The 24,658-nt window shown below is 35.6% G+C and overlaps 1 protein-coding gene across 4 annotated transcripts in view; it reads left to right on the forward strand.

The window, feature by feature from the left end:
* CDH18 (cadherin 18) overlaps positions 1-24,658 on the forward strand; it is a 986,019-nt gene that overhangs the window by 483,956 nt on the left and 477,405 nt on the right. For 2 of the 4 annotated variants that reach the window (XM_032337722.1, XM_032337723.1), the window contains exon 1: positions 18,612-18,831. The exons of 1 other annotated variant lie outside the window; for it this stretch is intronic. The gene's annotated coding sequence lies outside the window, so the exon portion shown is untranslated. Of the gene's footprint in view, positions 1-18,611; positions 18,832-24,658 lie in introns of those variants that run through there. One more of the 4 variants, XM_032337719.1, reaches the window with a different exon arrangement.

Raw genomic sequence — 24,658 nt, forward strand, 5'->3', positions numbered from 1 at the left:
AAAAAGGGAGAAGGCCAGATTTGGGGGATGATGTCATTATTTCAGTTCTAGAATGCTAGGTTGGTGGTGCCTTAAAGATATCCAAAGAAATATTCAAGCAGCTGTTGGATATACAAGTCAGAGAGGAGGCACTGGCTAGAGGTACATATGTGAATCATCTCCAGAGAAAAAATGTGTGCAGCCTGGTCTCAGACAAGATTGCCTAGGTTTGCGTACCAGGCAAGAAACACAGGAAATAGTTATGAGGAATTCCAACATTTAAACATGCGGAAGAGCAAGAGTGCAGAGGAGTTTGAGAAGATGCAACCAGAGAGATGGGAGTATAAATAGAAATGTACTTGGTCTCAAAACTTAAGGAAAGAGGAGTTTCATTTGTTTGTTTTGCTTAAGCAAACATAGTTGGTGCTACTGAAAATTCAGGAAAGAATTAAAATATGTCCATTGGAGTGAATGATCTAGGACTCTGCAAGAGAGTAACGTGGCAGACTGAAGGCAACAGAAGCCAAATAAAAATTATCTGAGGAGATGGTAGAAAGGTTTAACGAAATTACACGTGAATTTTCAACATGTGTGGTTAAGTGGAGGATAGAGAATATATTCTATCATTTCTTTATGCAACTACTTTGGGGTTTGGTTGATACACACCCAAGAAGAGGAAATAAATAAGATTGTACACTGATGGTTAAAATTCAATATCAACATGATGGACCAAAATAGAGAAAAAAGAAACACAAAGAGATGCAAAAGGTCTAGTCCAGCAAAATAAAATTGCAACCTGCCTAAATTTATTAAATTTTTAAGTAAATCTTTGAGAATGGGACATCATTAACCATGGAAACAAAAACAACAATAACAACAACAAAAAAGGATGAGAAGCAAATATTAGCATCATCCGTCCATGAAAGAGTTGTCTTGGCCAGGTGTTATCATATTTTGGATAAATATGGATTATCTTAGTCTGATGCCATTAAAAATTTGAATGATATTATTAACTGCTTTGCACTCTTTCTGTTCTTACAGATCTATCTTGTTATAACAATTTGGCTTCTTACTGTATTTCAACGGAGTAAAAATACATTCTTGTATGAACTTGCAATTTTGGTTATCCTTAGCACTTGGAGTTTTCTATATACATTAACCATCACCATTCTGATTTCATATATCGTTCTTGCTATCTTGGTTAATGGCAAATTAGTCTTGAGAAATGGGCTTGTTCTTAGTTGCAAATGGAATCAGATTTCTGAATAGACCTAAGGACTGATTCCAGAACCCAGGTAATATTCAGAAGCATAGTGTCCAGGAGAGCTGATGGGAAAAAACTGATCTAGTCCTCTACACTTAACATCCCTCTTTGGATCTAAGGTGTTCCTTATTTCCATTTTCAGATTTCCAGGTCTGCAACTGATGTTCATTTTAAGTACTTTGTGGACAGATAGCCTTTATTGTCTAGAGTGTCTGGCAAATTGCTCTAGACTTATTGACTACTGAAAATAAAATAAAAATTTTAAGTGTTTGTATAATTTTATTATGGTGAATTTGAGCATAGGCGGGCGTTATTTGCTTGGCAGCAAACTTTGTATTTGATATGCATTATCCATTCACTTACTGATTTCTCTTTTGCTGGAATTAAAACCCTAAGGGGCAGGATATTATTGTAAATATGATAGACTTTCAAAATCTTGGGCTTTAACGGGTAGGTTTTAGCTACAAATTAAAAAGTTCCGTGCTGTAGTTGAATGCTTTAGTGGAATTAACATTCCTGTGAAGCATGGCTGTTATATACCCTCAAAGAACAGATTGCCCATAACATGCTCTGTTTGTGATGGGATATTAAAGACCAGCTCCCATAATTTTTCACTCCACATTTATAGATTTGTTTCTGCTGACAGAATACTGGAAATGTAATTAAATGTTTAGTTTAATTAAAATGTAAAATAAAGCCTTGTTCTCTGAAATTCACCAAAGCCCCCCAAAATTGCAAACATGAGTGATTATGTATCTCAAAAGCATGTACACTGATATTCTGCATATATATATATTTTTGTAATATTCAGATGTCATTATATTGGTATATTGTACATTTCCCAAAGCAAACTGCGCTTCGTCATTGTAAAAAGAAAAAAAAAGCATATTCAGAATTTATATAACACATAGAATAATATTTATATATGGAAATTGTCAAGTTTCAACTATAACATTGATTGATTGAGTGTGGTATGTACCGAGAAACTCACCAGTAGATATACCAACACTAGGGGTCAGTCTTTTTATTTATTTATTTATTTTGTAAAGAACAAGATAGTAAATGTTTTTGGATTTGTGGACCATATGGTCTCTGTCAAAACTGCTGTATTCTATTGCTGTAGTATGAAAGCAACCATAGACTATAATCAAATGGGCATGACTGTGTTCTAATAAATCTTTATTTATGGACACACATTTGAATTTCATATACTCACATTTCATTAAATAGTAAACACTTAAAAAAATGGAAAGCAAGCATTCTCGGCTCACATGCCACATAAAAATTGGTGGCAGGCCTCATTTGCCCTCCAAGCCTTTCGTCTACACACATGTAAACACATGCTCTTACACACACACAAACACACCACTAGTTCCACTAAAGTGTTTTACTTCAAACTATTCAGTAAACCTCTTTGATGTCAGCTTCTGCTGTCCTCTGCCGTGATCTTTCTGGTGTATTCATGCTGTTTTTTTGTTTGTTTTCCTCTTCCACAAACACTTCATTGTTTCTGTATTTTGAGCCAGGCATAAAAATTCCTCCCAATCAAAAAATTTATAAACAGTTTTATAAACATTTAACCATGAATTTTTCGTCTGCATTTTTATGTACTCTTTTTTTCATAAAATCATTTACTTAACAAATAGGTCGTACATAGATCAGCTCAGTACTATGTTTTATGGAAAGTTTTCTAAATTAACATTCTAATCTTAAGCATTTACTCTTGGAATGCATTTTCAGTATGTGTCATATCAGAATCAGGATACATTATTTGGTACAAATTGGTTAGTCAAAAGCCCCTCTATCGTTAATTGAATATTCCATCTTCCTTTTCCTAATTTTTAATGGCTTTTTTGCTATATATTACATCTTTAAACTTTTGGCATCTATTTCTGAATTGTTTGTAGTTGTATTGAATCATAGAACTATATATATATATATATATATATATACATATAAAACTATATTTTTGTGAATCTAATTTAAAGTATACAAAACTATATGTGTGTGTATATATGTATATATGTGTGTGTGTATATATATATATATATATATATATTTTTTTTTTTTAATTCAAAATATAGTTGATGTTTAGGAGGGCCTGAGTGGCTTGGTTGGTTAAGCTTATGAGTTGATTTTGGCCCAGGTCATAATCTCAGGGTCTGAAGACTGAGCCTTGCCTGGGATTCCTCTGAGCATGGAGACTGGTTAAGATACTTTCCCTCTTGGGGCGCCTGGGTGGCTCAGTGGGTTAAAGCCTCTGTCTTCAGATCGGGGCTCTCTGCTCAGCGGGGAGCCTGCTTTCTCCTCTCTCTCTGCCTGCCTCTCTGCCTACTTGTGATCTCTGTCTGTCAAATAAATAAATAAAATCTTTAAAAAAAAAAAAGATACTTTCCCTCTTCCTCTGGCCCTCCCCCTACTCATGCCTTTATTCTCTTTAAAAATAAATAAATAAAGTATTAAAAAATACTTTTTTTCAATTTTGAAAAAAAAAACTTGATGCATTTTTATGTTTGTATTTAAATGTACCATATTTATGATATTCATTTATGCAACACATTTATTATGCATATAGTAGCTAAGTACTGTGTTTCAAGGAATATGTCTCCATCAACACTATACATTTTAAATCATGGTATAGTAACGTTTATCCAAACAAATAAATAGTTTATTAATTATAAAACAGTATATGCTAATTGAGAAATATATGAAAATAAAGAAGTAGAAAATTAAAATTCAAAGAAAATTCATATATCATCAATCTAAACATTAACACATTTGCTTCCACTGTTAATTTTAATTATTGCAATTGCTATTGTAGAAATTATATATATTTTCGTGATTAAAGAAATTCCAACAGTTCAAATGTTTAAATAAGTAAAATTCTTCCTCCAAGCTCCAACCACAGAAGAATTCCTATTTTAAATTTTTCTGGTAGATGATATTATTACAAATATATTTCTTACACCTACAACTTAAAAGATATTCATCTATTAACCCTCCACTGTTAAAAAATAAGGAGTTTAACTTAGTTAAAACTTCTATTTCCTCCTGGCTCTGGCAACTTTCTACCATTCGTTCTACTGGTATGTATTTTTATGTCTTAAAAAATAATTTTTAAGTTCTCTTTTTTGATTTTCCAAATTTAGTTACCGTTGATTGGAGACTTGCCTTTTACAAAAGTGAATAAATATGCATACTTACCCTTCTTCCATCCCCCTCCCCAATTTTGTTAGTTATACTATTTTGTTTGTCATAAATTATTTGCTTTTACAATGACTTAACATCTAATTATTTTCCATGCTTTGTGACTTTATTAAAAAGACAAATCCATCAATAGTTTCAATGTATTTATGGCATTCTATATTTTTGAATTTCTTGCCCAAAGAACAATCTTCTAAGTGCCAGGGTATAATGGTCATTCCCCAAACTTGCTTAATCAGAAGAATAGATTAATGAATTTGTTTTAATATCCATATTTCTAGGGGTGCCTGGGTTGCTCAGTGGGTTAAAGCCTCTGCCTTCAGCTCAAGTCATGATCTCAGGTTCCTGGGATTGAGCCCCGTGTAGTGTAGGGCTCTCTGCTCAGCAGGGAGCCTGCTTCCCCCTATCTGTCTGCCTGCCTCTCTGCCTACTTGTGATCTTTCTCTCTGTCAAATAAATAAATAAAATCTTTAATAAAAATTCTCTAGATGCACTGGATAATAGAAATGCTGTACTAAAGAATATATTGTTTATTCAGAGAGGAAAGAAAAAGGTAACAAATGTATTATATTGAAGGGGTGGCTACAAAGAGTCTGTAAAAGTATAAAGGTGAATAGATGATGTATCTAATTCCACTATCTAGAAGGAGTTCCAAAAAACAGGAAAAAGAAATGAGGAAATTTAAAGGGTAAGTAAAATGTCCTTATGATTCAGGAGAAGCTACAAATCTTTAATTTGAAATTGTCCACCAAATTCTAAATTATAATATATTTTTAAAAATACTTAGAAAATTTATGGTGAAATTTTAAAATGTCAGAACTAAAGAGAAAATTTTCAAGATTTTCAGATAGAAAAAAAAAAACGTTGATTATATATGTTAAAGAATGAAAACCTGACAGCAGATTTCTTACTCAGAGTAAATACAAAGAGAGAGCAGAACCTAATCTGATAGATGCTTGAATCTAGCATTCCATTGCTTGCCATATCAGTCCAAGATAATGACAAGATAAATATATATCAACATGAGAAATTACAGAAATTCTGTCTATACTTGTATTTTATATAAATATGTAGTATACATTATTGCATTAATTGTATAAATATAAAATAATAGCATACACATATTAAAATGCTTTGAGATTATATTATAAGCAAATGAAAAACAATGAAAACTAAATCAATAAATGAAAGACATTGACACAGGAAACTAAGAAAACTGGTCATGAAGTGGATCTAAACAAAGGAATCATTAAGATAATATTTCCTGATTAAAAAACTAATCTTGGGCCTCACTAGATCACTCAAATCAGATTGCTCAGTATAGATGTCTAGAAATATGGATTTTTTAAAAATAAAGATTTTATTTATTTATTTGACAGGCAGAGATCACAAGTAGGCAGTGAGGCAGGCAGAGAGAGAGAGGGAAGCAGGCTCTCTGCTGAGCAGAGAGCCCAATGGGCGGCTTGATCCCAGGATCCTGGGAGGGTCAACTACAGTAACTATGTAAGTGGAAGAAGATAGGTATGCATGGCCTTCCTTAGTTTTCATGTACAGCAAGCATGAAGACAGGTCAGGGACGTGCTCAGTTGCCATAATGCAAGGATTTTATTCTGACGTAATGGTAGCTATTTTATTTGTGAACAATGAGAAGTACTTCAAAAGGCTATTGCTGGGATCCTGGTGAGAGAGGGTGTCCGCTTGGGCCACTGAAGATAGCAGAAGGCAGTCCAGCCAGATACAGAACATATTGTGGACATGCTCATGGATTAGAAGATTAGAAGTGAGAAATCCAGGTGACCATCCAGCATCGTGGATTGAGAGCAAAAGTGAAGTGGTGGTTGTAGATGGTGTAGGCTTACTGTTGTAATATGAGGAAAGATTAAAAATATAAGCATACTATATTAGATGTAGGTAGTTTGCCAGACTTTTCTGACAAACAGATCATAGTGATTTTATGATTATTTTTATTTTGCAAATAAAGTTTTTATGAGGTTGCTCACTGACAGTGATAAGTGAAAAGGCCTGGAATAGAAAATAGAAAAGAGACAGGTTTAGAAATGGTCATCTCGGTAAATTTAAAAAAAAAAAAATATATATATATATATATATATATATATATATATATATATATATATATATATAAAATTTCCATTGGGAAACACACAATTCCTAAGAAAAGCTTTTTGTCCATTCAAGGTCTGTGTCTTAAAGGCAGAACCATTTATAGAATAGTATGCTATTTTTCTAGCGACTTAAATTTGTAGTAGAAAATCCTTATTTTAATCTTCACTCATGACCCTCCAACACACAGCCACACACTGATATTTAAATATGTTGCAATTTTCGTACAATTTTGCAGATTTACATGACTTTTACAGTCCTGTGGCACCTTCCCATCTTTCTAAACAAGGGGAAAAAAAAAAAGTTTGACTTCTTTAGAATGGTGCGAATGCACATTCAGCTTTCTTTCCTCATTCTCACGTATAGTTGTTCTAACCGATTTAAGACAAAATCAATCAAAATTTGGTAGAAGCAATGCTGATAATGTCCTAAAATAGTTGAATAACTTCTTGATAATGAACTCCAATGTAAATAGTGATGACTTTGCAGGAAACACACCCAACAAGTGAATTGCTTCTCTTTGCTTGGGTTCCTCTTCTGACTTTCTCTGGTTCACGTACTCACTGTTGTGCTCTGTAGGTCCTGTGATTGGCAAACCAATCCCCTTTATCTTTGGATTCTGATTTTGTCCTCTGGAACTCTAAAACAGAGAAAATCTCTATCTTCCCTGAACAGATTGTGGATGGCAGCAGATTCCCTACTTTGGGCCTGCCTTTCACTTTTCAGACAAGTAGGTGATCTCAACCGTGCAGGATGTTAACAAATGAACCCTCTTGCTCTCACCTGAAATCTTACCCTCGTTTTCGTTTGCAATGTGTTCTCCTGTTGTGCAGTTGCTTATAGCTTTGTAACTTATAGGAAGATGCCCTTTATATGACTATACTTTGGTAGAATCATAATAGTAACTGAGAGGTTGTGTCTATTTTCATAACTTTTATCTACTGAGCATATATTGCATTCCAGATACTGAATTAGGTAAATTATCTCCAATAAATGTAATCCCCGTAATATTTCCTCTAGAAAGTGCTTGTATACCATCAAAAGAAGAGCAGACTGAGAGCCAGTGTTTATCAATGTGAACATAGTGAATGAGTGGCAATGCCAGAATTTGACCTAAGCTGGTCTCTATCCAAAATCTAAGCATTTGTTTTCAACTCCCTTGGGGGGAAATAAATATAATGGCACAAGGATTTCATAGTAGAACTCTATTACATAATGCATTCACTGAAGTTCTAGGGGAAACTCAGAAAATGATTGATTAAATGGGTCAAGGCTGTTTTAATACAGGAATTATATCATTAGATTCCTGTTACGTGCGGAGTAAAATTCAAAACATTGTAGGCACATACTAGAAAGATTTAAGGGTGTTTAGAAAGGAGGAATTTGGGGTTGAAAAATGTGATGGAAAATCATCAGTGTCAGTAATGACTGCTTAACAATGATAGAGGAACATATGGTTGGGGATACTACATATAAATGCCAACTGTAATAAATGAACATTGGCAGCTTGAGGAATCTTGAGATGGGCAAAGGACAATGACAGTTCCTTTCTGGCAATGGCTTGAGGCCTACATATATGTTTCAGGAGGACTGCAGTATTCTGATAGTAACACAAACCTACCTAGAATTTAATATTGCCACTCTAAGGGCCAAACTCAGATCAGGGCAATAAATTTAAAGACTGAATTTTCTTTTTTTTTAAAGATTTTATTTATTTATTTGACAGAGAGAGATCACAAGTAGGCAGAGAGGCAGGCAGAGAGAGAGAGGAGGAAGCAGGCTCCCCGCTGAGCAGAGAGCCCGATGCGGGACTCGATCCCAGGACCCTGAGATCATGACCCGAGCCGAAGGCAGCGGCTTAACCCACTGAGCCACCCAGGCGCCCCAAGACTGAATTTTCAATGTCGTCCTGGGCCTGTTGTATAATTCTTGCAGTCTATGGCAACCTAAGGATTGGGCTTCTACAATGCCAGAGTCCCTACAGAGAAATTGTTTGAGCATAGCACACACAATGGACTTGCAGTTAAAAACTTGAAAGAATGAGAGAAAGAAAGAAAGAAGGAAAGAAAGAAAGAAAGAAAGAAAGAAAGGAAGGAAGGAAGGAAGGAAGGAAGGAAAAAGAGAGTGAGAATGCCTGGGTGACTTAGTGGGTTAAGCTTTTGCCTTCAGCTCAGGTCATCATCTCAAGGTTCTGGGATTGAGTCCCACATCTGGAGGCTTGTTCAGTGGGAAGTCTGCCTCTCCCTCTGGCCCTCTCCCTTCTCGTGCTCTCTTTCTCTCACTCTTTTTCTCTGAAATAAATAAAATCTTGAAAATTAAAAAAAAAAAAAAGAATATAAGGCACACTGAGAAAAAGGCATTCCTTTTGATCTAACCAATCCTCCTGGGGTCCCAAATTAACACTGGCAATATGAAATTCATTTTAGACGCACTTTCTAGACTACACTTTATGTTCTCTTTGTAGCTTGCTCTGTTCTTTATGGGATTGATGGCTTCTATAACTTTTCTCTGAGTTAAAAATAATCAGGCATTATGGGATGACCCAAGTTTTCTTTCAAGATAGCAATATAAATAACCTTTCATATATGGTAGCTGTCCTTACTATTGTGCACTCAAACACATTCAGGGTAAGAGAAGGTGATAGAGTTCACATTTCAAATCCCTGCTCTCAATAAAGTCTTTAATTTCCATTATGAATAATTACACATGTTTATTGACTCTGAAAGCCTCCTATAAAGCAATTCTGAATAAGCAAGGAAATTATAAAATATAGCTTATCATTTATCTTTGAAAGAAGATCAAGATTTTAAAGGATTAGCATAAAAAATAGATCTCATTTCACAATTTTGCATGCTGTAGATTATGTAAATCTCTACTAAGAGTTCATTTGATCTATGTTCAGAATTTTTTTTCCATAGTGACCAAACTTAATTGTTAATTTCTACATTTTTACATAGCCAGTTTTTGCAAATATTAGAAAAGTTCTGTTTACTAATCAGTCATATATAGTTTAGTTTACTAAAATGTTCCTTTTAAATCCTATCAACCTAAGACTTAATAGTGTTTCCTGATTATCTCCTCTGACTTCTCTTCCTGTTCTCTCTCATTCCTTCCCCTCTCTCCTTTACATCACCTGGTATGTCTTCATCATTGACCTTAGAGAAACTTTTCTCTTTTTTTTGGAGGTTTATATCATCAGTATTATTAGGTAGATGACTCATAAAGTTATGTTTCCCATGCAAAACCCTATCCCAATCTGCAGTCCCATATTGCCAGGTGACTCTTCTATATCTCCCCATGATGTCTAGTGAATACCTCAACATCACCATGTTCCAATTTGAATATATTTCCCAATCAGACACAAGGATTCCCTTCCTTCTGACAGTGCCATTTTTTTTCTAGGATAATACTTAAAAACTAGGATTCATTCTTAGCTCCATTTTGTTGTGGTTAATTATGTCTTTAAATATCTATAATATATGTAACTTTCTTTTTCCACTTTTGTACAAAGTTAAAGACATTTATTATGACTGTCTGAATTTTAATGATTAAATTTATCACAATTTTTTTCATTTTGCAAGTATGCAAGAACCACTTCCTTGGGGGGGTACTTGGGTGGTTCAGTTGGTTAGGCAACTGACTCCTGGTTTTGGCTCAAGTCATGATTTGACAGTCCTGAGATTGAGCCCCATGTTGGGCTCGGCAGTCAGTGGGGAGTCTGCTTGAGATTCTTTCACTGCCCCTCCAGCTTTCCCTCCCCATCCCCCTACTCATGCTCTCTCTCTTTAAATAAATAAATAAATAAATAGTTTTAAAAATAGAAACTTCTTCATATTGGGCTTCATTTCTGATATCTCTGCTTCTACACCTAAAGTATAGAAGCTACTAGAATTTCTCCTCTCATTCCTTCACTATATTTATATATAGTTTGATAACATCACAATGGTATGACATTTAAGTGCTCATGTTAACTGAAAAGACATTTAACCTGCCTAATCAAACAAAAATTCAGGCAGGAGTTGTTGGTGAAATGTGGTAGACTATATGGAAATGGAAGAACTTGAGGCACAGCTCAATGGATGACTAGAGGATTATCAGTATAAATGAGTTGAACCTGATTTACTGGATTGATGGTAGTAGTGAATAGGGCTTCATAATTATGAAACCTGTAGAGCCACACAGGACCCTGTATTCAGAAAGCTCCCATGTTTGCAATGATGCTTGTGTTGGCTGTCTTAAAATTCCTTTTTTAAAGATTTTATTCATTTATTTGAGAGAGCACGAGCAGGGGTGAGGGGGGCGGTCAGAGAGCAAGAGCAAGCAGGAGCAGGGGGAGGGGCAGAGAGAGGGGAAGGGAGCTCAACTCAGGACTGCAGAGCTGGGAGCCTATTTGAGGGGGGTGGAAGGAGGGCTCAATGCCAGGACCCTGAAATTTTGAACTGAGTCAAAGCAGATGCTTAACCAAGTGAGCCAACCAGGTACCCCTTAAAATTCTTAATTTTGAGCAACAGTCCCCATATTTTTACTTTTCACCCTTTATCCAATTATGCAGTTGTTCCTGGTGGTAAGAATAAGAAAACCATGAAGGTTAATTCCAGGATATGTTCAGACGTGTGTGTGTGTGTGTGTGTGTGTGTGCATACCTATGTGTACATGCATGTGTGTACACAAGCCTTATCAACTCTGTTCTCCCCCCTCGTCTCAGATGAGGTGCTGTTGGAAGTAATTTGTCAGTTCTTCATATGTGAGAAACATTTTCCTTGTAAGTTTGTAGAATTTATGGTGGTTGCATTGCATTTTAGTGACTCCTTTCTAATTTTGTTGTTGTGGTTGTTGTTTTAGCTTAAGGCCAGAGAGTATCATCCCTACTTCTCTTTATATCTCTCAAAGGAACCTATATCTGTGCTTTCTCTATGGTAACTTGTATGCATTTTCTGAACAAATCTGTTCATGCATACATGAATACGTATATACTTATATTCATGTATGTGTGTGTAAATGTATTATATGTACATATAATGTTCACATAAAAAGTTTTAAATATATATGAATTTATATACACATACAACATGTGCTAAATATGAGAAAGAAGTATAGAAACTTCTTTTGAACTCAATTTTCTAAATACCTTCTGATTGAAAATCACAACAATTTAAGTACATTATAATTCTCAATTCACAATAGCATAGCATAGGAATGGGTGTGGACAGAAGATTATGAGAGACAAAACAAGGAAACTGTTGATAAACATTCTAGGATTCACATGAATAGAAATTAAAATAATGAGATAATGATTTTCAACTACTGAATAAGGAAATGGCTAAAGAAATGTTCTTGTTCAAGAGTAGTGAGGAACCAATTAATCTTTTACTCTTTTATAATTTTCTTGAGAAACAATAAGATAATTCATCTGTTTTAAGAAATGGTCATATATTTCACTTAGTAGTTACACTCTCAGATTCAATCCAAGTACAGTAGTCAGAAATGTAGGTGAAGAATTATAAGAAGAGATGTTCCTAAAAGCATTATTTGTAATATCAAAAAGTTAAAAACAACATTAATGTTCAGTGATAGGAAAAAAGATTGAAATGTTTGCATAAGTGCTGTGATTTTTTTTTTGAAAATGTTAGATAGCTGTTTTGAATTACATAGAATATCTTCTATTAAAATTTAAGATGTATGTGTCAGTTTTCAGAGTGTCTAATAAGATGTCCGTAGGAGAAGAATTAATTACAGAAAGTTTGAGAGTTACTATTCTACTACTAACCTCTCTGGGATGGTCACAAACGTATATTAGCAAATTAAATTTAGTTCTGAAAATTTTGTCAACTGGGTGTTCTCACTAATTGAGCATTAATTAAACAATTCTTTTTATAAACTGTAGTTTATAGACATTTTGGATACTTCTTTTCTGGTACTTATAAATATCGTATGTCATGTGCAATTTATATTTACTTGATGGTTAAGAATTTAGAATGCTTCAGGGTCATCAGAATGTCCATTTTCATAGTACAGTACCAAAAAGGTAAATACAGAGGGATGTGGGGGGCTGAACTGAGTGCGTGCTATACTCACAACATGCCAAGGAAGCTGTATTTTCATATTAACAAAGAGGGAAGAGTTTGTGATTTGTCTTCTTCTGCTACAGAATGCAGCACAGAAAGCAAATATGACTTATTTAATGAATGCTTACTGAGTACTTAAAATTTGGATTCAACTAACCTTTATTTAAAGCCCTTTATATGCCAAGGACTGCACTAGACACTTCTCTGTGTGTAAAACTCTTCAAGGTCTGAGACAGCTCTGTAAAGTGAGCATGGTTCCCCACAATACAAGACAGGTACCATGTCCAGAGACTAAAACAATGTGGTTGAGCAGCTTTCCATTAAATATGAATAGTAGACATAGGGCTTGGCTATTACACCATTGGCCATTACACTCCATTACACCAAACTCCTTTAGACAAACCATGTACCAGGTGTTCAGTAGCTTGTATTCAATTAGGAGCCCGATATGCAGATGTAATGATAAAGGAGGCAGGTTTGTATACAGATGACTGCATACATAGTAATTTTCTAAGCATGTTATCTTAATTTAACATGCTTAATCCTCCTAGGAGGCATAAGAGAATAGTAGTACTATATTCACATTTTATTGAAGAAGAAAAAAATGAAGCACACATAGTTATTCTAAGTTCTCAAGTTTGTTTGGTTCCAGATTCTGTGTTCTTAACTACTATGCCATGTGGCCTCTAAATATAACATTTTTTTAAAGTGAGATATCATCGACTTTTAAAAACATTTTATGGTCTTAAAAAATACTAGGGAGTATGTTTTGTGGACTGAAAAAATGCAGGGACTTTGGGGGGTAAGGTTCTTTCTCAGAAGAGGTGATCTTTATTCTGACCGCTGAAGAGTAGGCAAGGCAGGGACACTACAGAAAAAGTAAGGATGGTGGTCAGCCAGGGGTGAGGGAGACAGGATGAGCTGGAGATGTTATTAGCTTTGTCACCTTAACAAATATATAATGATGTGGCTCACAACAATGTAAATTCATTAAGAGAAACAGAATTACCTATAGTCTTCTGAAAATCCAATATTTCAGGTCAACTCTTAGTATTGTAGAGCAGAAAAGTCATTACCATCCACATTGTGATGCTTTACTTTTATTCAGGATGCCTGTTTATGTTTACATTTTTGATGACTGCATCACATAATTGACTTACACAGAAACTATTGTCAGTAGAAAATCTCTTAAGCAGGTTTTGATCCAAAGACTTGCTCCACTACCATATATTTAATATTCATACTTTTGGATCCAACTGTAGTAGGTAATCTTTGTTAGGTTTGAGATAATACTTAAGTTTTCAAAACTCTTAAAAATATTTCTAGTTCTTCATCCTAATATACAGGTTTTTGTACAAAATTTCTATACATCCCTTTGGTTTTTATAACGTTGAAAGCAATAATTGGAGGAGGCTTGGTGTCAGAGCTCTCTGACTTACTACTAGATACCTTCTTCCAGGTAAGTACCTCTACATTTCTAAACATGTGAGATTGGTGCCTTAGCCAATTGCTGCACCAAGTAATTGTACTAGAACTTCTTCATGTGTGCGTAATGAAATCATGGGAGATACAACGATGGTATAAAGAAAGATCATGTCATATACATCTCCCCTATTCTGGTCTACTGTGTTCATCACAGAAAGCAGTGGGGTCATACTGGCATGACTTTTATGTGAATGGGATCCAGACTAAGGTGATCCCCACCATTTTCTTCTCTTATTGAATTGCTTATCTCTTTAATTATTCACCTTATAGCTTTGCCCAATTCCACATTTAGTTCAATACTTTCTAATTTATAGATTCTATATTTAATCAAGTTGTGGAAGTTGGAAAAATGCTCATCTGTACTTTTACTGTACTATTTTATTCACATCAAATCTACGAAGTTTGCTGACAGGCTTTCAGATCTTTTAAAACAAACAACCAACCAACCAACAATCTGGTATGTACTTTGTGTAACCTTTCTCCAAAAATGAATCTTGTGAAACTAGGGTCCAATGGTTAGTAAATTTTCTCTTATTTGGGAACCAGTGCCTTCATTCTATCATTTACAGTGCAACAATTATCTTTTTTTTCTAGAAATCAAAACTATATTCATAGAAGTTGAGTTGCTTTACTTTTTCCTTTGTCAATTATCAATGTTGTTCTTTTAGGACCAAACAAGTTCATTGGTTCTTGATATTTTACATACACTGAAGAAATTTTTCTTAAAAAATGCATTCACTGGGGCGCCTGGGTAGCTTAGTGTGTTAAGCCTCTACCTTCAGCTCAGGTCATGATCTCAGGGTCCTGGGATGGAGCCTGGCATTGCATAGGGCTCTCTGCTCAGCAGGGATCCTGCTTCCCCCCCCCCCCCCACTTACGATCTCTCTCTCTCTCTCTCTCTCTCTCTGTGTCAAATAAATAGATGGAATCTTTAAAAAAATGCATTCATTAATTTAACTATTATTATGAGTCAGGGAGGTGCTACTACTTAAAGTAATTACATACGTAGTTAACCTTGAAATATTTTTGTTAGATCACTCTTGTTTATTGTCCATTCAGTATTTTCCCAGTACTCTGCAATTCTTAATCTGAAGTGTGATAGATAACAGCATGAATAAACGTTACCTTTGTTAGGTCCTCTTTGATCAGACAATTAGAGATAACATTTTTATGAATTGAAGTTTTCTCCTTTCTTTCAAAAAGATACATACAACCTGTACTATCTGTCACTCCAGGACATAAAATAAATACCTGCAAAGGAAATTGTGTGTTGCTTAAGTTCTCAGCAGCTGTTTCTCTTTACGTTAAAATCAGATTTTCTTTAAATATTATTATACTTCTAGTAATTTCAGTTAAAAATCAAACCACAGCGCCCTGTTGGAATAGTTGACTATTCTGAATGCTGAATTAGAACAAGGGCTATCCCTGCATTTCCTTTATGTTTCTTCTTTATTTAGATTTGCAAACACTGCGTAACCTCCTGAATTTCCAGGGTAAAATTGAGCATGAGATAAGATCTAAAGAGATCATTTCTAAAGTCTGTCTCTCAGAGAATGATCACAGTTTAGCATGACAATTTTTATCTTTCCAGTTTCTGTAGTCTGACCAGCATCAATTGCCTGTTGGATGCTTCTCTGTCACCTGCGAAAATGATTCTTATAGCTCTCCCAAGGTAACTTAAGTGGGGACTCGGGATCAGAAATGCCCATGCTTTCAGTTTCAAAGATTAAGTCTGTAATAAATTCTGCTGACTGATACATTGTTCAGTTTTTTGAAGTAATCTTTGACATAAGGAGAAAATAAACACCTGCCCACCACCTGGCTTTCCCCAAGCAGCGTGTTCCGCATTGGTTTACTTACTTTATTCTTCTTAAGCCGAAAATATAAGAGAATCACTAAGTGGCTGACAGGTTCACTTTTCTATGGCTAGGGAAGGTTGGCATGGTTTCAGAATATCAAATTTTGGAAACCACTTAAATCCAGTATACATTGCATCATTGAATTTGTGGAGAATCTAGAGCCCTTAATCTGGATGTGGTCTCATAGATACAAATCCTCCCCTGGTGAATTGATTCTTTTTCGAGAAATGGATTATATTGTTTGGTGATGCTGACAAATCCCTCGGTATGTCATCCCACTCAGGAACAAGTGCCTGTTGACTTCCATTATGACTGTCCACTAGATGTGCTTATTAGGGTCTTATCCAGGGAAAACCTCCAAGGAAGACTAGTGAAAACACATTTTGTTTTCAAGTGTGTCCCTAGGATGCTCATTGCTTGTGTCTCAGCAAAATCTTCGGTAGCAAGTTGCCAAACATTTTATTTCCTTCAACCAGAGGCAGTTAAATAAATGGGCTTCTCTAGAGAATGTCATAATGTGAATTTTAAAATGAAATTACATGACCTCTTACAGACCAAAAATTCCTCTTTATATCCCCTTTATTTTTTTTTTATACCTCTCCTGTTCCTTTGCTGTCATGAGTTCGTAAACACACAAAACACTGAAATGGATTATTGTCAATATTTTCTTCAGTAAACACAAACAAGAACTTATGTTGGGCTACTATGCCAAGAAAATCCATTTAAATTAGGAGGTGCATGCATAAGAAAAGATATACAAAACATGAAACGACATTGGCTCATTATTCTGATGCTATTGTTTCAGTTCCACTTTTCCCTGAGAGTTTAGTTTTTGGCAATTTTCAAATCATAAATGACTTCTAACGTCTTACCTAGGAAAAACTTTTCACTTCAATGCATAATTCCTTCACAATTGCAAATAATCCAATGCAAGTGCTTTTTTTCATTATTTCTGTTAGTTTGTTTTATCATATCAAAACCCCAAAGCAAATGGAATCCCTTTGCATTTCACATCACTCAAGCTAAATAAAAAATAGTAAAATATAACTAGTTGATTCAAACCATCTCAGGTTAAGCCCTATCAATTTCCTGGAAATACCACTTATCTTCTCAACCTGTCTGATCTTTCTGCAAGTAGAAGAAAAGGAGGAGACAATTACACATTAACTAACCTTTATTAAAAGTTTATCATAAAAAAAGGTTATCATAGATTAAACACAATTGCACAGATTTTTGCTTAATCTTCACTAAGAAGTGACAGTTGCCTCTAGATTTTAAAGGTAAGCATCTGGAGTCTTACACACATTCAGATATAGAAGAAAGTCTGAATCAGGATCTGAATCTGTTTTCTGGTTTTTAAAGGGTCTAGTCCTGGGGCGCCTGGGTGGCTCAGTGGGTTAAGCCGCTGCCTTCAGCTCAAGTCATGATCTCAGGGTCCTGGGATAGAGTCCTGCATCGGGCTCTCTGCTCAGCAGGGAGCCTGCTTCCCCCCTCTCTCTCTGCCTGCCTCTCTGTCGACTGTGATCTCTGTCTGTCAAATAAATAAATTAAAGGGTCTAGCCCCTCTACCCCACTGCTTCTCTTAAGTCTTTGTTCCTTTGAATCTCTGAACCTGAGCATTTATAGGACTGGAGTGAGTAAAGTTGCTTTTTTTAGTGGTTGCAATCACTGAGGGTCTTGTGGAATTCTTGATGTATCTGCAAAGTGTCCCTTGGAATAGCCATTAAATTTAGATAAACTCCTATGCTTGTTTTCTACACGACTTTAAGTAGATATCCTTGATGTTCTTAAGGAGTGAATGTGAGAGAATTTGTGCTGGGGGAAAGTGCCTAAGCTATGTCATATCAATTTTGAATTCTGCCGATCAGGCCTCAAATTCCTGTTTATTAATATCTGTGTACATTACAAATCATTTTAATGTACTCTGGAGTGATAAGAGGTGAGAAGTTTGTGTGGGGGGCAACGTTTGACCGTTACCAGAGAAAGGGGGTAGGCAAAGCATTGCAGTTCCTATTTATCTTTACAAATATAATGCTGACCTCCAAGGGAAAGCTGTGTCTCGTACAAACCCTCCATGCCACGAGTAGTTTGGGGTAAGACAGTAAAGGGCATCACTTAAGCTAAATCTCACAGCTACCACCGGACTGTGGCTCACTGATGAATGAGCCAGCAGTTGAATGTTTAGCAGGCTGTGACGACTTTGCACGGAAATAGGAAAATTTATTGCCAGCCTGCCACATCAGTGCCTGCCCTGCCTGCTTTTTCTCCCGTTCCCTCCTGATGTCTACTCCCACTCTATCTGACAGTCAAACCCCTTCTGCACCCCCCGCCCCGATTTCCCTTCCCCGCAGAGAACAGATGATCTAAACGGTCACGGAGTCCTGTCATTTTCAAGAGCTGGGATGCTAAGGAGGATCCAGGGTTTTAATTTAATTTAATTAATTTATTATTATTTTTTTTAATTAATGGCATTACTTTCCACATGACCTTGCGGGGGAGACTAAAGGATGTCCGTTCTGTGTGCTACAGAATCTGTGCAGCCCCAAAGTATGCACGATGGGGGGGGGGGGGGAAGGAAGCCGAAGGGAAAGGCAGCGGCCAGAGAGCCCGGGAGGAGAGGAAGGAGGAGAGACAGGGAGAGGAGAGATCAGGCGGACAGGCTGTGCCAGCCAATCAGAGGCGCGCTCCGGAGCTGCAGAAGACCGAGCCGCGGAGCCCGGGGCTCGCAGGAGCGCCGAGCCGAGTCTGGGGCTCTCCGAGGACGGGCGCAGCTGTGCCGTGAGCACTGGGAAAGTCCCCTCTTTGCTTCTCATAAATTAAGTTCCTTTCCACCAGTTAGGGCAAGTCAGCCAAGGTAAGGCTTCAATAAATGACACTTTACTATGCAGTGACATGAATATTTGCGCGTACAATGGGGCTGTTACCCGGTTCTGAGTCCAAGCAGTATTTGGTGAAATCCTCCTCCGGGGTTGGTTTCGCAGGATCTAAGGGGAATGGGAAAGTTGTAGCTAATGCTTCTGAAGCCTGATGGCTCGAATACCTTCTTCTTATTTTTTTTTAAAAATTGCTTACCCAGGAATGTTGCTGTGGTGCCTCTGGAATGTGAGTCTAATAACCCCGCTGGGTGTCTGCTCGTGTTTATCTGTGGATGCGCTGATATCTGCCCTGCCCCTGAAGAAGTTGGAAGGGTAGTCTGCAAGGCACATTGGAGTAGCGATGGCATCAGATTGAGGTGTCATGTATGTCTAGCTATAAAAGTGAGAGAGAGCATTGTCAGAATAGAAACAGGGACGTTGAAATTGAAATTTTGGTAGTGCTTTTTAATTATTGCCTTTCCAATCTCCTTTAAAATTACATGATAGCTGAGAATTGAAGCTGCAGCTGAGCAAAGCTCATTTTCTCTTTTCTTTTATTCTTTTTTTTTTCCTCCCATGAATTGCTTCCATAAGTGCTTATTATTAAAGCTTAAGATGAAACTTTTACTTCTTTAAAGGGCACTATAAATGATGCAGAGAAAAGAATTAGGCAGGCTCCTGTGATCAGCAACACACTTTATTTAACATATGCCCTTATGTTTGTTAACTCTGATTCATCTTCCTTTCTTAACTTCTTGAACCTGATTTGTCTCAGTGTAGGAATAACAATTATCCTGTATAAATTTTATGTCTAAAATTCAAGACAAAATTGTGCCTTATGCATGTTTGTATGCCTGTGTGTGTGTGTGTGTGTGTGTGTGTGTGTGTGGTGCGTACAGATGTGGAACTAGGAAAACCTGTCATGTAACAGGTGAAAAAAAATACAATTTTATTAGCTAGTTATTACAGCTTTTCCTTCTATCAAAGCCAGTCATACTTAATGAACTTTCAGATTAATCAAGAGTAAATGTTCCTGGCTATTTCCCTGTTGGATATCAAGAAATTCAAAAATAAAATTCTTAGCTAAAATTATTATGGTCTTCTGTTTGTTCAGGTGATGGCATCACTGCTTTGAGCTGAGAGAGACAGATCAGAGAAAGATTTTATTATGCAGCCAAAAAAAAAAAAAAAAAAAACACAAGCTCTCACAGTGTTTTGGAACCTTTATTTTCCACTCTGGGATCACCCACAGATTTTTCAAAGCAGGGGGCTTTCCTTATGCAGTAATTGCTCTCTTCTATTTTAGTGGACTTGTCTTAGCAGAGAAAATATTTTAAATCAAGAGTTTGAGGTCCAGATTAGATCTCGTGTGTACCTTGTTGGATGTGGGAGGGGGTAGCAGGATATGGTACTAGTAGAGAATGAGTTCTGTCATATAATACTCTGGTCCAAGCATCAATCAGCTTTTCAGTTTTTCAAGCCTCCTGTACTGTTTAATTCTGGATTTCTTGATAGTAAATTAACCTAGTGTAGGGCAACACATTTATTCACTTAATAAGGCATTCATTTAATGCCTTGCTAGATAAGGATTTTATAAAACATAGTACTGATAATTTTCACTGAGATAGCTAACTTAAGGAGGGGAAAAAATGATACCAATGGTCAATTTTGATTTCCTGACAAGAATTACAGGTAGAAAAATAAGGATTTACTGTTCTAGATGCAACAGAAATGCCCAACTGAAGATAATCCAATAGTAAAGGAAAATACAATAGTAGAAGGAAAGTTAAGAGCTGGGAAGATTTACCTGTAACTCTGTCTTGTGCATGTTGGATATAATTAGCTATAACAGTAGTGAACATGGCAATAGAAACCAATGCTCATGTAAAATCTATACATTGGGCTATTGGAAATTATTCCTCCTGATGTCCTATTTCAGATGGATATGTGGGAATCATGAGAATGAATGAGTCAGTCCAAGTTCATAAATTTTTTAGATGAAGTGTGCTATATATAGTAAATATATAGTACTTTTTTATTGGCTTATATAAATACCATTACTGTGCTTCGTGTTGATGTTTGTGGTCTGATGAATGCAAACCCATGTTCACAGGTGTGTGTCTCACTTGTCCTGTATTTGGCTTGTCAGTGATTAGAAATCTGAGGTATACCTGATGTATTGGAAATTTCATATAATAATATTTTAGAATCTGAACATGCATGTACCTTTCTGTAGGTCTAAGATTAAAAGAACTGAACTTATTGGCTTGAAAATATTTATTTATCTCAAATCCATGTTTTTGATACCATGTAGTCAGGTGAAAAGTGAGAGAAATTGAGAGATTTAAGACAACAAGTGTGTAAGATGTTTTGCTTTTTTTTTTTTTCTTAATAAGTAGAGGACTTCAAACTTTTTAATTTGCTTCATGTATGCCTTTTGTATAGTTGCATTATACACGCCTGTAGAACTACAGTTTGGATAAGAGCTTTTTAACCTTGGTGCTCTTGATATATCAGGCTGTATAATTCTCACGGGTGATGGGAGGCTGTCCTGTGTTTTGTAGGATGCCTAGCAATATGTTCTACCTGCAATATGCCAGTAGCAGCATTTGCAAATTGTGACAACCAAAAATATCTGCAGGCATTGTTAACTATTTCCTTGGGGGGGAGCAAACTTGTATCCCTCTCCCACTGAAAACCATTACTGTAGTAAAAACCAAAGATTGTGTGCAGAAAATGGTCATACAACACATGGTTTGAGTAGACAACTGCTCACATATAGTTCAGTTTGGGTGTTCTGTGATGAACCTCCCTTCTCTTGCTTTGGAGTAATTTCAACTGGTGTTTCATTAGGTCCCTAACACAAACTGTGGAAAATCTTATCAGTGTTCTTTTTTTCTGTAAACTGAGAGACTGGCCTGTATTAGCATATGCTATACTTTGTAGGAACAAGAGGAAATTTTTTAAAAATGGAAAAAAGAAAACAGATGTTTTCTGAGACACATTTCACTTCAATTTTTTTCTTTCAGAAGAGTCTTTAATATAAGTAATGAGTAAATGAAAAATACTGATTCTATTCTATAATAGCTTTTTCTTTCTTTCTGTTTTTTTTTTTTTTTTTTGGAGTATGTATATGTTTGTAATGTAAGCAGTGGGTGTTTACTGTAGTAATTCCAGGTGCTTGGAGTAGTTTTTAATGTCCAAAGTCTCCAGAAGTAAAAGGAAAACATTTTGATTTTAAGTGCATAGTTCTTAGATGGTTGGTATTATATAGCACAATAAAAAGAAATACTGAGGTTCATGATTTGAGCACATGGCAGAACTTGATCCTGACCTGGATTACTTGTGTCAAATATTACTTGTATATAGGCCATTTTTCTTCCTCTGCGAAAGGGGATAAGAATAGGCATGAGAACCCAACAATACAAGGTGCTAAAATGGGTTTCAATTTGTAAAGATCTACACTACTGTCGATAAATTATCGTAGAGTCAGTGTCTCTGGTGATTTTTCTAGTGAGAATTGACTCAGTATGCTGAATCTTCGAGCTATAGAGGTTAAAAATTATCTATAAAAAATGGAAGTATTTTTTGTTTCGTTTTTCTTTAAATGCCAGTTAGTTAATTAGTTCAATTCCAGTTAGTTAATATAAGTGTAATATTAGTTTCAGGTGTACAATACAGAAATTCAACACTTCCATAAAACAGCCTGTACTCATTATTAGGCCCCCCTTAACCCCCGTCACCTAATTCACCCATTCCCCCATGACCATCAGTTTGTTCTCTATAGCTAGGAGTCTGTTTCTTCATTTGCCAACTTCGCTCTTTCTCTGTCTCTCTGTTTTTGTTTTTTCCTCTCTGCGTGTTTGTATAAATGTCAGTATTCTTATATACCATTCATTTAAGTAATCTTCCATTAATTTTTTTTAAGTTAAGAGAAGGCCAACACATATTAAGTCATTTAGTATCTCTATCATTGCTGATAGTGTTTTGACTTTTAAGTGCTGCACATATTCCAGAAAGAGATTTCCAGGATAATAAATGGACTTCAGGGAAATGTAGGAACAGGTATAGGAAGAACATTCACTTTAGTGTATCCTGATATGTGTGGGTGTTGTTTCTTAAATACCAGAAAATTCTGGCATGTAAACTTCCACACTGCGTGGCTACATCAATTTAGGGAACTTCTTGGTAATCGGAGAATAAAATGAACAAAATTCAATCCCTACAAGTATCTGAGTGAAATACTGAACAAAGCAAGTATTTCACTTATCTGACCTCCCCGGGACTATGCCTTACCCTACGTTTCACTCATACTGCATGGAATATGATAGATAAATTGCCAGGAAAATGAATTTGGATGTTGCAGATGCTTCTATTGAAAAAAGGGGAATTCACTACCATTTCTATTTCACTTGTTTAGGTGATCATAGGGTCTTCAAATAGATACTTACTTTCATTGTATTTATGCCTTTGGGACAATATATATGACTTATTTATAACTATGCACAATCTGATGTGACTGGTAATTTCACTTGATCCAATTATTTTCAGTCAGTCTACCTGATAACAGAAGTATTTTAAATAAAAATATCTGTCTAGGTTAAACTCACAGTTATCAATGGGATTTAAATGAAGGCTGGTTGCCATTTTAACCTAGTGAATCATCATATTCATATAAAAAATTTTTGAAACTAGTGTTGGCAAAGGTGTGATAAAACTCTTATTTACAGTTATCCCTTGTGGAAGTGAAAATTAACATACCAGTTTTGAAAAGCAATTTTCAGTCCATGGCCAGAGATGGGAGAAAGCAGACTTCCTTATATGTAACTTGTGGGAATAAACCACTAAAATACAGTTCAAAGTATCAAAAAATGAAGAAATAACTCAGGAAGTTAAAACATAAGAATTCAAATCAATCTGAATAATGGTAAAATGAAGGAGCTTGAATATTAAGCTTCATACAAAATGTTATATAAAATGTGATTTTTAAAAGGACATCAAGAAAATCCATTTAGTTGGATAATATATTGAGGCAGAAATGTGTATCTCCCAAATTTTCTGTACTGTTTATATATTTAAACATGTGTAATTAGTATCTTCAGCTGCAATGTGATATAATTTAAACAAGCCATGAAAATATAAACAAATTATTTTAGCTTTATGCAATTTTTGCTTTTATAGAGAACCTGCTTATTGGTTGATTGGCTCGGTTTAACTTACCAATAGATGAGAAAGCCCTATATTACTGATTGGAAAGTAAACCAGATCCAAAAGACTATTTAGTAAGATTTTCAATTCTGTGATTGAAATTCTACTTTTAGATGATTTTTCATATTTTTTAAAGAAAAGTAGTACTATTGAGTAATACATTATACTTTATTCATTATTAAATTCATTTATGGAGATTACATTCTATTTGGGAAGCGTGATGATAAACAAGGGAAATAATGTATTAGTTGTAGAAGATACTACTATTAAGGGGGAAATAAAAGTGGGAAAGGGAATAAAAGTTTTGAGGAAATGGATGAAATCTTATATTTTGGCTATTATGGCTCCTAAGCCCTCTTTGGGAAGTGATTTGAATAAAGACTTGGAGGAAGTTTGGTTAAGTATGGTCATTGATATCTGATAAGTCGTATTCCAGAGAGGGTGAACACAAGTACAGAAGTGGGGAGGAATATGCACAGTTTAAGAATAGCAAGAAGGCCAGCATAGCTGGAATGAAGTGACAGAAATGGACCATTGAAGGAGATACCATTAAGAGATAATGGAAACCAGATCATGTCGAGATCCTGTAGATTAATGTAAAGACTTTGTATTTTTTTC

This window comes from Mustela erminea, chromosome 3 (assembly GCF_009829155.1).
Source record: "Mustela erminea isolate mMusErm1 chromosome 3, mMusErm1.Pri, whole genome shotgun sequence".
In the NCBI taxonomy this organism is placed as follows: Eukaryota; Metazoa; Chordata; class Mammalia; order Carnivora; family Mustelidae; genus Mustela; species Mustela erminea.